We start from the raw sequence: 14,605 nt of genomic DNA, 5'->3' as shown, positions 1-14,605 counted from the left end.
ATCAGTGGTTTTTGAATTTAAGTTCAAAGTGAGAAATTATTTTAAATGAGGACGGATACGCATGTTACATGACGGTGAGTGACAGACGACAGTTGACAAGAGGCCACGTGAGTGTTCTGCACAGGCGGCATAATTCAATGAAGCTGTCAAAATTGCATGCGGATATGGGTTTTCCCTTGTTTCTTATTTTTGGATATTCCGCTAATCAAGAAAACTTCTATATATCTCATTTGCTGTAAAACTCATCGACGCTTAACCGGTAAGTTTTAAACGATGAAAATATGTTAAAATAATCGTTATCGATAATGAACAATGTATTATAATTTGGGAATCGTTCCTTATTCTTAGACGGTGTTATGTAACATTTTGAAAATAAGACTTGTCTTAGTAAAACATATTCTTATTTACATATATGTGCGATCCCCACCAAAACAAGATGGACATTGAGTTGATTGGAGCTCATAATAGTGATACATGTAATCTCTCCTGGGATAGGACAGAGCACCTACTAAACCCATAGTCAATCAGGTAACCTAATCAATGTTTAACTTAAGATGATTGTTTTTTCATCACCTTCTGTGGTTTAAATATGAGCCAAGACACCATGTGATGAAATGTACACTGAAATGTGAATTGGTAGCTACACTTAGTGAGAGTGACTTAGATTTTTTAATTCTTATAACATTGCATTGTATGTTATTTCAAAAATACAAATTATCTTTTAGTTTCAAGCCTCCATAATTTCAACCAGTTACAGTAGATAAAATTCGTCATTGCTTCCTGCTGGCCAAGGCAACTTAAATTTATAAACTTAGATAAATCACTTGAACATTTCATAGTTAAGACACAGGCCTATACTACTTCATATTGAAATAAACCTGTCTTTAGATTAGATATGATTCATTAACTTACTTCAGTGATGTTTACGTTTTTATTTTATAAACAAGGGTTAAACCTGAACAAGACTAAGATGTAGTGAACACTGACCTCTGTCTGTAGGTTGTTCACGTGTGTGTATCAGAAGATATCAATGACGTACAACCCATGCCCATCACGTCAGTGTGGTTAACCAAACAGCCTGGTACTGCACAAGCATAAACTTGAGTACGCCAAAGAAGGAGCAACGCAGCATTAACTTACTAGGACATTACACTAAAAAACGTCTGAGAAAACATTAATAGCTTTTCTTTGTATATTTGTTTTATTGTCATGTCTTACAAGTATAGGGAATATAGCTACTGATGCTTCAATATTACACTGATTAAATATGCTAAATTAACCGGATACAATCTGGTCCGCCTCTATAATGCTACGTTTTTATTCATTAACAGTAATGCATTTTATGACGTAAATACACAGTTATATCATATCACACCAGGACATTTTTGCTTAATATGGCGTTTAGTGTTAATAATGTAGGGGAATGCGGGATCATCTATCACCCTATGAACAAGATATATTCTGCTTTTATTTAATATGACGAATGCTCAGCACACCACAGAAGTAGGTCATTACTTAAGGAGGACTCATCAAGGTTTATACTCCATAAACCTGAAAAGAACAGGGTTCAACCCTTTATATACATTCAGTGCTGTTGGACTCCTTCCCGAGCTAATTTACTGACGTGTTCATACGTTAACTGGAAAGTTTACGGTAAAATAGCCTTCATATTCTGTGGTAGGTGTACTTATAGTCCAGGTTCAATAGAAATGTCAATATTGCTGTGTAACCTTACATTGTTTTTGGACGTGAATGTATTCGGGATGTATGCTAAGCTTCCAATTGTAACTGTAATTCTAATTAGTCAGAAGTAAGAGATAAGCAATAGCCATGATTGCATTTTTAAAACATTATGATTGTATCTTTTCAAAATGTGTCTTAATACAAACCAATACGGTAGAGTGTTACTATGGTAAGTTTTCAGAAAACAAAATAAGCTGTCAAGTCAAGCTTTCGTCATACCGATCTATTCGTGATTGCATCGTTTGGTTGATCAATGTAATAAACATATAGGCTGCATGTACCCTTCCGGAACGCATGGTCCTATATTCCCATTATCTTTTTTTAAATGTCTCCATGTTAATCCATTGTTCCTATCTTGCCCTAGTTGATCGGCTCTGAATTCGATTTATGGTTTTGTAGACATTTCGGTATTCTTTTGTATGTTTTTTCTTCAAAATGGTTTAGTTAATCCTCGTTATCTGCAATGAGTGTTTATGTTTTATTTATCACTGATTTTAATTTTCAAGTAAGGTGAAATTTTCTTCATTTTAAAAACACAATCAATGCTAAATTTGAGGCAGTTGCTGTGACAAATACAGACGGACAGTCAGAAAATCAGAAACTTGCTTATATATTGCAAATGCCAACTTCGGCGCTGAAGGAAGTGAAAAATTGTTTCAATCATTTTATAGGTGTGTAGAAAAATTATAGTACTATAGATATACAGTTTACAAGCAGAACTTCCCCCCATTCATCTTGTTAAGGGAAGCTCAAAGCAAAAGATTTCTACTACACCAACAAGCTGAATATTGTTCTGACAAACATAAAGAAAGTTGGCCAAAACTGGTCTATACAGATAAAATAAGAAAATATCCAATGCTTACTGACTCCAGTAAACATTAAAAAGTAGTCTACGGACGTAACATGTTGATGATCGTATACACCCAATGATTGGAACATATCTGTTGAGTTCGGTTAATATAATGTATAGTAGGTTTGAGCCAATCGCCGAAACCTCATAAATTCTAGTCTTGTTATAAACTTGTTTCGCGAGTGAAAAAGACGTAGGGTTAGAGGTATTCTTCTGTAGATCAAACGGTACAGATGTATCAAACATAAAGTGCCCTCATAAATAAATACGTGGATTCATAGTCTTCAAGTTTGGCAGCGTGATAAATACATTCTGGTTGTATATCCTTGTTACTATTTTTGGTGCACTTTGGTTTCTGCTCTACTTCATAGTGACATTTGCCGGATGTAAGGGCCACACATGTGTCAATTCTATTGAGTAAATTAATAGCCCACATAGCCTGGCCTCAATTTGTCTTGTTTTTATTTAGGGTTTTCCCACTTTAATTCCCTATTTTGAAATATATCTACATTGATGATATTTGTTTATCATTTGTTCCTAAAAACAATCCTACATGTATACCGATACGAGATTTTCGATCATTTGTTTCCAAACCTATCTTCCGTTTAAACCTGACGAAATTTACTATCATGTGTTCCTAAAACCATCCTACTCGTATACAGTTAGGAGATTTTCTATAATTGTCCCCGAAACTATCCTACACGTATAACGTTACGAGGAAACAAGACCATCCATACGTTATTTACACCACATCAGGAACTAATAAGTACAGTAAAGTTCAAGTCAACAGTTGGTAATGCGTCAGACGTTTGACCACAAGGTCACAGGTTCGATTCCTCGAAAGCGTTGGGATGTGTTTGTGGTTTGCATTGCCCACAACACTTGACTACAATGGAGTATGATATAGTTTGGGTTGATAATTACGGTCTTTGTGATGATCGGATCCTTATAAACAACATTTAAATGTTATCTCTCTTAGTTGGTCATCTACGCAATCATCCAAACTTCCCACATGTCCTTCCATTCTTAGGACCATATAAATCATGGTTTCAGTCTATTGTGGCATCGTTGAATCCAGAAGTGAGGTTAATGGAACGTGTATTTTGAAGAATTCGAAAAACTTTTGATCAATCTTGAGTATTTCATCCCTCAGAACATGGAACTATTCCACGCTACGCATCCACATCTCATACCAGACTCAATGAACTATTCCACGCTACCATCCACATCTCATACCCGACTCAATGAACTGTTCCACGCTACCATCCACATCTCATACCAGACTCAATGAACTATTCCACGCTACGCATCCACCTCTCATACCAGACTCAATGAACTCATTCATTCTCTCGTTATGTAAGCTTTCTTTTCCACGAAAGGTAAAAGTCGATTTAAATACATGTTGTACATGGCAGTTTTGTGACAAACAAGTATCCAAGAATGACACATACACAGGATGAAATCGTGCGAACTAAAGTTCCTTGTTGACAATATCTTTGTTAGGTTCGTTGGCAAGATTTTCCATCAGGCTATAGCATTCCTATAGGGATTGAACGGAGTTTTTAACTTGCATGCCGGTATGAACGCAAATCGGTTACATTCATATTGCTTGAAGCCTGCAAGCGAAACGACAAGACTCTCAATGAACATAAGTAAAACACGTGTTACGTCACGAGAGTTTTTGCTTTCATACTCAAGTGACATACATTTTTGCTGGTTATGTTCATATATAGGGTTGCAGCGCAAAAGTAAATGTATGGGAATACACTTTACCCATGACTTTATCGCTCCGTTTTCTCTTTTAATATGAGGCTTAATTCATTGAGGAGCTTCACGTGACTGAAAACAATTTTACTTTCACAGATAATGACGATGAGTTCCCTTTAAATCCCAAGTTTATTGTTCACGTCGATCGTACAAAAACTCTTTTCTTGAAATCAAGGACAAAAATAGACTCTTCTTCATCAGCCGCTTTCCACGACCATAAGTTGCAAGATTAAATACAGGTAACTAACTGTACGATAAGCTTGATGATTTCAGCTTTCTGCGCTTGAACTTTCCATTTCTTGAGAGAAACACCGCTGTTTCCCAACGAACGATTTTTGTATCGTGTTGTTTCGTCGGTAATATAGAGCAAGCTCCAAAATTTAATGAATTCCATGATAAAGATCGGATACTGACGGACAAGCTTTTCAGAATCGTTTTCTTGGGATGCAGATAAAGGTCTATGAAAAAAAATAAGCCAGCTATGTGTTCGCAATCATTTTCTCGTTGGGAAACATGATTTTTCTTCATGTGATACAATGCCCTTTTTTATGTATTTTGCACATAAATAATGCACCTTGTTTTATTCATATTTTGCCCGAGCTTTATCAATTTTAAATTCAAAGTACAGTTTTCTTGACATTTCGGTATACTTATGTCGTTTTTTGATCACATTGTTATATTTCAATATTATGTTTTTGTTGTTGTTGCATATTTTCTGCTGGTTGGCACTTTGTTGTTACTTATTATAGTTTGTTTACGTTGCAGTAACTTTTAATTTTGTGTGTAAAGGTTGTGGTCTACTATTAATAGTATTTTACCTTTGTGTGTTTTGACGTTGTGGTATATTTTACCTTTGTGTGTTGACGTTGTGGTATATTTTACCTTTGTGTATTGACGTTGTGGTATATTTCACCTTTGTTTGTTGACGTTGTGGTATATTTTACCTTTGTGTATTGACGTTGAGGTATATGTTACCTTTGTTTGTTGACGTTGTGGTATACTTTACCTTTTTGTGTTGACGTTGAGGTATATGTTACCTTTGTGTGTTGACGTTGTGGTATATTTTACCTTTTTTGTTGACTTTGAGGTATATTTTACCTTCGTGTGTTGACGTTGTGGTATATTTCACCTTTGATTGTTGACGTTGTGGTATATTTTACCTTTGTGTGTTGACGTTGTGGGATATATTTTACCTTCGTGTGTTGACGTTGTGGTATATTTTACCGTCGTATGTTGACGTTGTGGTATAGTTCACCTTTGTTTGTTGACATTGTGGTATATTTTACCTTCGTGTGTTGACGTTGTGGTATATTTCACCTTTGTTTGTTGACGTTGTGGTATATTTTACTTTTGTGTGTTGACGTTGTGGATATTTCACCTTTGTTTGTTGACGTTGTGGTATATTTTTTCTTTTGTGTGTTGACGTTGTGGTATATTTTACCTTTTTTGTTGACTTTGAGGTATATTTTACCTTCGTGTGTTGACGTTGTGGTATATTTTACCGTCGTTTGTTGACGTTTTGGTATATTTTACCTTTGTGTATTGACGTTGTGGTATATTTTACCTTTTTTGTTGACTTTGAGGTATATTTTACCTTCGTGTGTTGACGTTGTGGTATATTTTACCGTCGTTTGTTGACGTTTTGGTATATTTTACCTTTGTGTATTGACGTTGTGGTATATTTCACCTTTGTTTTTTGACGTTGTGGTATATTTTACTTTTGTGTGTTGACGTTGTTGATATTTCTCCTTTGTTTGTTGGCGTTGTGGTATATTTTACTTTTGTGTGTTGACGTTGTTGATATTTCTCCTTTGTTTGTTGGCGTTGTGGTATATTTTACTTTTGTGTGTTGACTTTGTGGATATTTCACCTTTGTTTGTTGTCGTTGTGGTATATTTTTTCTTTTGTGTGTTGACGTTGTGGTATATTGTAACTTTTTGTGTTGACGTTGAGGTATATATTACCTTTTTGTGTTAACGTTGAGGCATATTTTTCCTTTGTGTTTTGACGTTGTGGGAATTTTTACCTTCGTGTATTTTCGTTGTGGTATTTTGTTCTCGTGTGGATGGTAAAGGGACATTTTGACATGATGTGTTGACGCTGGGCTGTAGTTTGTCTATGTGTATCCATATTGCGGTGTTTCATTCATATTTGCTGGCGTTTGTGGTATATTGTGGTATATGAGTGTAAACATTGAATTTAGTTATCTCTGAAATTTATATAAAGTTGACGTTGTGGTATTGTTTCCCTTGAATTGCTAATCGAAATAATTTTATATCAGATTAGATATTGAATATCATTTGACTATGTTAAGTAGATAACTGACACAGATCACATTAATGCTGTGTAATATACAGGTTAGACAGGTAGGTGTCGGATCATTTACACTGCACATTCATATACTACTTTGTTTTTTCCCCATTAGAGAGTGTAACGTATATCAGTGTGTTGAATTTTACAAAATAACAAATGAAGGGAAATGTTCGCTTATAGTGCGTGGCCTTTATACTATTAACAAGTTGTTAAAGCTGTTTGGGGGTTCAGATAAGTGTGGAAGAGATAACAATTTTGAGATTTGTTTTAATTTGTAGATTACATTTCTTGAATTCGCATGGTATCTTTGTCAAGTTTGTACATTATAATATAGTAAGGGGCCATGATGGCCGAGTTATAAGGCTTCTGATATTCTGCTTCCACTAGTCCTCCACCACTGGGCCGTGGGGTTCGTGGCCTACGTGGGGAAGTCGCAGGGAACAACCGCAGGTCGATGTTTTTTCTCCGGGTACTACCACTGTCCTCAACTACCAATACCTGAGTCGTCCTTAAATGACTATAGCTGTTAATAGGACGTAAAATACAAACAAACAGATACACTGTAGTATAATTACTCAACAAAGCTAAAACAAAATTACATAAAATATAATATATGTACATGTTAAAATATCTAGGTTTCTGCCTGTTACGTGTTGTGTTATCGTTTAACTAATGTGTGATAGAAATTAGAGAATTATCAGAGTTATTTCCCTTCCATAGAAAAAGAGCAGGACGACTAATATACCCCGAGTTGTCGTTCTTACTCTAGAGTACATGTGAAGTGCGACAACTCTTGGTAGAAATTTGTATTAAAATAAACTATACGTTGTATACAAAGAAATGGTTTAAGTATCATATCACAAAGGAAAAATTTCTCTTCTAATGTCAACTGTTATCTCCTGACATCGGTAAAATCCAAGGTGAAAACAATGTCAATTTCAACCCTATCACTTACTGGTTAATTTTCTCCCCTTTAACGGTGTGCATTGTAATCTGTCAGCTTGTGATTATCATTGCAGATTATACAACCTGGTATTGGTGTACCGGTGTGACCCATTAAGCTGTGCATGTGTGATTGTCTATAGAGTTGTGCATCGTATTTAGTTGTAATATTAGGTTTGCCGAAGTTATATAATTAATTCATTATTGTAGCTATAAGGTTATTGTTATGTAAATATTTGGATCAATAGATTTGTCATTATTTCAACTGTGTTTGTAAAATTATATAATTATATGTCAGTGTCGAAAGAAATGTCGTATATTGTATCTACTTGTATTTGTAGGGTTATTTTATATATGTCTATTTCTGTCTGTATTGCTGGGTTGGTATTTCTTTATTTTTTTCGAGAGTTTTCCTATTGTATTTCTGGACGGTGTCTATGTGTCTATTAAATTAGTTTTTTTTTGTAAAAACAACTCCATCCCAATTTCAAGATAATACTATATCAGTCTTCAGCAATTTTCCGTCTTCCTTGTGTATCAAATAGCGCAGTATTTTTCTTTCAACCCATACACATATACCAGTCGCCAGATGAATATACGTTCCATGTAATCTTGGTATTTGAAACCACATTACTTCCTTGTTTCGCTACACGGAGTACGAGTGTTCTTAAAAATATGCGTATGTGTGTATGGATGCCAATATTGCGTGACCTTTACACGTTATCCTTCACACGGTTATACCTACACTATCAGATACTGAAGATTATGGATCGTTGGAGTAGCTTGATGTATTCTACAAGATAAAACATGCTTTTGCACAACCAATTAGTAGCTTAATGCGTATTTTGTCTTAAAAACTATAATAATTAAATTTAAGTTTCATTTTGTAGTAACGAGTTAAGCAAGGAAAATATACAAATACATCAAAAAAAAGAAAATACAAAAGCACAAATACCTCTTAATGAGCATTACTTAAATAATAGCTTCACAGATATATGAACAAATATCATATGCATTTTAAATACAATCAACAGATAGAATCTTTAAAATAGCATACAATTTTATAAAGTTACACAGACATTGAATAATCGAATCTAGATGTTAGTCGCAGTTTACACAGAATTTGCATGTCACATAACAATCAACATAATTACATTGTAAAAGTATTTTAATTGCACAGCTAACAGAAATAGAAAACTTGTTTATTTGCATGCAAAAGTATGACTAACATTACAAATATACGCTAAACAGAACACATATGGCATAGTATATTGTATACAAAAATACACTAATGCATTATTCTTTAAAAATGGATTAATTTATATGAATTTAAATAATAATATTATTAAATTAGTAAGGATTATTAAAAATGTCGTAAAAATGCATCTATAGGGACTGCATTTCTATAAACTGCAGTAGATCTGTGAAACTATTTCTATTATCAAACCTAAACTAAATATGTATATATGTGTGTGCTTTTTGTACACGTAGTCCATGTTTTTATATAAAACTTCCTGATATGTAAGGTAAAGATAGTTCTAACATACTAGCTTCCTGGTGTAATCCTGGCCATTTAGACGTAAGTAAAGTTAACCGATAAATCTAAATCATGCATATTATTTTACACTTTAATTATGTGAATTTCATCAATTGTATTGAATATTTGTATCAATGTCAGACGATTCTGATAAGGACCATCACGGGACCATCATGATAATTGATAGTGTTTAATTATACAGCTATACCTCCGACATTGATTATAATGAGCATTCCTATTTTAGCTTTATTTGAATTGTTGATCTTTTGTATAACAAGCAAACACTTTAGACCTATGTTTGTATGAAGTCGTCTTTTTACTTTGAACGCAAAGAATAGTTATTTACTGAACACCACAATCTAAACAATACTTATATAAGTGTATTTCATTATAGCATCCATAACCCTTATCTCTGACAGGAAAAATAATAGAAAAACCTGGACTAATTATGATACTACATTTATATCATTATGTATTTTAAAGTTATACAAAGCATGACTATTGTAGTGCTTCATTTCGATAAAACTCAAAAGTCTAAGAGTAAAAACTGATTTTAAATAAGCAATGCTGTCATTCCGCTTATCTTTTGAAGCTTACCCTCTCGTTGGTATTTACATGACGCTTTTATTAAATTTCCAGTGATTGAAATATTACTGAAAATATTGAGAAGGGAATCTTGCTGTTACTGGAAGGGAAATAATAGACATACTTATATATAAGTAATATACAAATGTATGTTTAGAACGGTGGCGGTACACTGCTTCCGGGTTCCGGTTGTTCAATGCTTTGTCAGCCTAGCAACAACAAAAGTCAAAACACTTCCATATAGTAAGTAAAACATATTAAAAAACTGAAATGAATCTATAGCGATTCAAAACGATTAACTTAAGAATATTTAAAATCAATGAAATATTTGTTAATTTTCAGATAGTTCTCAAAATTTCTTTTAGAACATTTGCTTAATCGACTCGTTAAGCTGATACGACTTTCATCATTGGGGTCATGGTGTCAAATACACTAGACACAACAGTGTATGGTTACAGAACAACCTACTTCCTTATTGTGCTTTTTTTAGATAAATTTAAATGAAAATTTACAATACTGTAACGAGATCGCTCAAATAACAAATGTATTGTATTTTCAATCTGTTTTTCTCGTTAATACTTCAAAATGTAAAATCCGTCTTTTTCCTTCAATTGAAATTTTATAAACAATATAATAATTGCTGAAATATACATTTCTATTTTAAGGATTTCCTTCGGAAAATCTCTGACAAATTTCTGCCAGTTTGATTTCCTATAAAAAAATATAACATCTTTTATTGATAAAAACGAAGTATAGGACAGGAAGACTAAGAAAATTGGAATTTGTTACAATTTTCATTACGCATTGATAAACCGAAAAGCATAAACCCTAAAAATCGGTACATTAAAAGATATAAATATGTTATATACACCAAAAGTGGTCGTTCATCGATGAAGGGATATATGCCGACCCGAAGTATTTTCAGGTAAATAGTTTACTGTATTATTGAAATATCGTTTCATCACATGAAAGTCCATCTCATTCATCGATCCCTACATCAGTTTAATTTCATCTACGACCAGTAACAATTAGATTAATATAAATCAAAGTATGGGAAATTGAAAGTGAAATGTATTCACAGTATTTCTGTTTCGAAAGGCTTTCTGTTGGCATAATTGTCCACTTAGTATTGGATACCAATATATAACCGTACTATTGATCGCTAGGTTACAACATATTTCACGATGATCATATGCTTACGACAACCAAATTGGTTTTTGTTACCTCAAGAAAGAGAAATATAGTGTAAGGTTATCCCTCCATAAGTATCCCCTAAGATAATATGACATCACCTCTAAAGAAGCAACGTTTGTTCTTTGCTATCCACGTTCAATTTTAAAAAGGTAAAGAAATTATTATAACGTTACTATGTCGGGGAGTCAAGTATATCTACGCGAATGTGACAGTACAGTTTTTAATAACAATATGGAGGAAGCAAACGACATACATTGTTTTGGTAATATGAGAAGTAAACTGAATGATCCTTAATATCAAGTTATTACGTTATTAGATTAATGATCTCCACCATCAAAATACTTATTGAAATAAATCTGCCGTATGAGCGACGATACGCAACGTCAATGTCATCATGTCATTATCATGTTGATTTCGTCACTTTCGGTCAACATCGTGTCAGTCCAACTATTTCGGAGTTCTTGCAATATGAATCTGTAAACGATATTTGACAACTGTTCGACCAAACAAGTAACACAAAAATGCACTTGTAAGTAAAGCGTATGGCACTATTAATTAGCAAACAAAAGTGCACAACACTTTGATGTGCAACACACGTTTTAATAACTTAATGAATGGTATTGTTTTTATATAATATTAGTATTTTCATTTTTATATGACATTGCATTTGATTTAGGACAGATTGATGTCAAACGTCATTTGACGGAGACTCAATGACTTCTTGTCAGTTTTTATTTTTAATAAGCTATTTTTGATATGATGTATTTTTCTGGAACCACAAATATTTGGATTGGTTTTATTGTATGTTTGTCATCAGCGATAAGAGGACAGTGTATCAAACAGTTATAAGAGAAATGGTCGGCGCTAGTGTCATATCCGATTGTTAGTGACAATATTAAAAGTATAACGTATAACCCAAAAAATAACTCTCGTTATTCATTAATCATGTTTTATTTGCATTAGGATAGTATTACACTAGATTGTTTATAGAGAGGAGTTATAAATTACGGAGTTTATTAATCAAGGTAATGACATTCGTAAATATTTTGATAGAATCATCATAAAGTTGCAAGTTGAAAGACAACCGTAAGTAAAACTATATTATCTACATCAAGTCATTGGTTTTCAAAAGTAATAATACTTATTTTATTGTCAAAATAAAATCATATATTGGTTAGCATTTTATCTATAACAAATATGATATGTTCCTAGTGAGTATGCCAATTCATTTAAGAGTATAAATGCCCTTTCTCGTCAAAGTATGCTCTGCAAAACATGTACAATAACAGTATATACTTTATCCCTTTCGTTGTTTAAACGTTTGGATATTTGTTATCATTCTTTCTGTTGTGATTGTCTACCTTATGTCTATACCAACATTAATTCTTCATTTAAAATCGAAGTCGTATATCTTTGTAATATAACAAAATTTACTAAAAGGTATTGCTGTCTTTTTTAAGGATGTACTCTTCTGAGGTTTCAGTCACGTTCAAGTCTCGTTTTGATTTGGTGTAACGGGTTTTTGTAATATTTAACAAATAATGATAGGTATAATAGCAAACACACATCTGAAAAACATGTAAAAAAACTAGATGTCTGTTGTGTGTAGAACATTTTTTACAAGAATTTTAAAAAAATGACCAATTTGGCGGCCATTTTGAAAAAGTGTATTTTTGTGAATTTCTTGCGCTTCACAAAGGGCCAAAATTCACCTTTTTTGACACTAGATTGATCACTTAAATTGTCATTGTGTCACCATTTTTAATTGTAGCAGGTTCAATTTTGCTGTACAACTTTATAATGTTCAATATGATTATAATAATATGCAAAAAAGTGGAAAGTTATATATTATTGATATTTTTTTTTACATATTAGGGTAACTGAAGCACTTTTGATTTTTGACCCCGAAAAAGGTGAAAAATAACACAAATAATAATGAGACAAAAAAAGAAGCACACCGACCCCCCATTTTTGTGAATGTTTTAGAAAGAGAAACACATTTTCTTTTGATTCATTGAATACTAAAAAAAGTTTATTACAGGAATATTTTATATCAAGCGTTTAATCGGCAAAAAATGGTTAAAAATTTGCATTTTTTCATTAAAAAATAAGGGGTAGGGGTAACTTAAATCGCATTTCTGAGTAAAATGAATAAGTTAAAGACATTTTACTTCCATAGTTTCAAAGAAAATAATATTTTTATCAATTCTTTAAACATTCATACGTATCTGATAACACACTTGGAAGAAATTGTATGAATTTGTTCTGCAAAGGTTCAAAACCCGAAAATTCACCTAAAATCACATATTGTGTTAAATTGGTATCTTTGACCGATCATAGCACAAAAACGAACACACCGACATATAATTTTGTTTGCATTTTCTACTATGTCATTATCTCCTTTTTCATAAAATCAATATAAGAAAAAAAGTTTAATACAGGAATTTTTTGACTTCTCAGAGGTGTACATCCTTAATAAGTGTACCTTTGCAAATATTTTGATATGGTTTTAATCACTTCCGGTTGGAATTCTGGTTTTGTTTACACTTCGATAGTCTGTTGTCTATTTTAGCGTATTTGAGCTTGGTGTTTACATTTGGTCCAATTCGATGGCCAGATGTGGCTGAATAGCACTTTTCGTAATATGTTTATACAAATAAATCCAAAATGGTTTCTATTGTACATGTATCTGTCTATTGTCTACATACACTTGAGTTTACAAAACATAATTTTTAATATTATAGCAAAAGACGAAGTGAAATTATCATGTAGACTTGCTACATGTGTATTTGAATACATATGGTTGAAAAAAACTAGTCTTGAATATAGTACCATGTCAGAGTGCCATTTTATAGGTTCAAACGACTAAATCGATCGTAACATGTCAGAAACCAAAATCAAACAAACAAACAAACAAACATGTCAGAAATGCTACGCTTATCGACGGTCACACAACAGTGTCTTTTTAACGGGACTTGCCTTAGTGGTAGAGATAAATAAATAGCCTAAGAAGTCAAACTATTTCCAAGATTTTCGTCTTAATCTATGCACTTAATGTTGAGAATCATTCCGTTTAATGCGCACCTGTCCTGTCTAGCTACAGTGTATCAACTTCCCAGTTATAGTAAACTAAAATGTCCTATCGGGGTACCTATGATAGTAGACTAAATACAGCTCTGACGAAGTTCGATTGAGCATTGACTAATGTCTATAATGGCAGTACTACTTCAATGTACGACTCTCTTGTATATGTATGTTATGACAACTAAATATACACCAAATTATTCTGCAAACACCCAGTCATCACTAACCGCGTTATTGTACAACAAAACCAACATACGAGAGTCTGGTAAATACAGAAGTATTACATCGAAAACGAAACAGTGATACAGGTATGTCAATACAGTGTAAATGTTTAAATAGATATAATAATAAATATAACAAATCATAATGTGTACGTTTACATCACGTGACTAGTAAATACATAAAAATTTAACGAGGTTAGCATTGTTAAGTTTCGTATCTATGTACATATGTTACCATTCGGGACTTTTTAAGGATATCTTTTTAAATTAAGATTTTATGATATATGGTACGTTATCGTAGCATTTTATATATGTCAAATTTAACTGATTTACCCAATGTGTCTGTATTATTTCATAACTCACCACTTT

General features: G+C 32.8%; 1 protein-coding gene across 9 annotated transcripts in view; it reads left to right on the top strand.

Annotated features, from left to right (window-relative positions):
* LOC110460618 (serine/threonine-protein kinase TBK1-like) overlaps positions 1 to 14,605 on the top strand; it is a 79,956-nt gene that overhangs the window by 28,877 nt on the left and 36,474 nt on the right. Inside the window, exon 4 of one of the 9 annotated variants that reach the window (XM_021513632.1) lies at positions 11,985 to 12,017. The exons of 7 other annotated variants lie outside the window; for them this stretch is intronic. The gene's annotated coding sequence lies outside the window, so the exon portion shown is untranslated. Of the gene's footprint in view, positions 1 to 9,115; positions 9,195 to 11,984; positions 12,018 to 14,605 lie in introns of those variants that run through there. One more of the 9 variants, XM_021513633.1, reaches the window with a different exon arrangement.

Source organism: Mizuhopecten yessoensis, unplaced genomic scaffold (genome assembly GCF_002113885.1).
Source record: "Mizuhopecten yessoensis strain PY_sf001 unplaced genomic scaffold, ASM211388v2 scaffold10441, whole genome shotgun sequence".
Taxonomy (NCBI): domain Eukaryota; kingdom Metazoa; phylum Mollusca; class Bivalvia; order Pectinida; family Pectinidae; genus Mizuhopecten; species Mizuhopecten yessoensis.
Note: the sequence above shows the minus strand (reverse complement) of the source record. Positions and strands in the feature narration are given on the sequence as shown.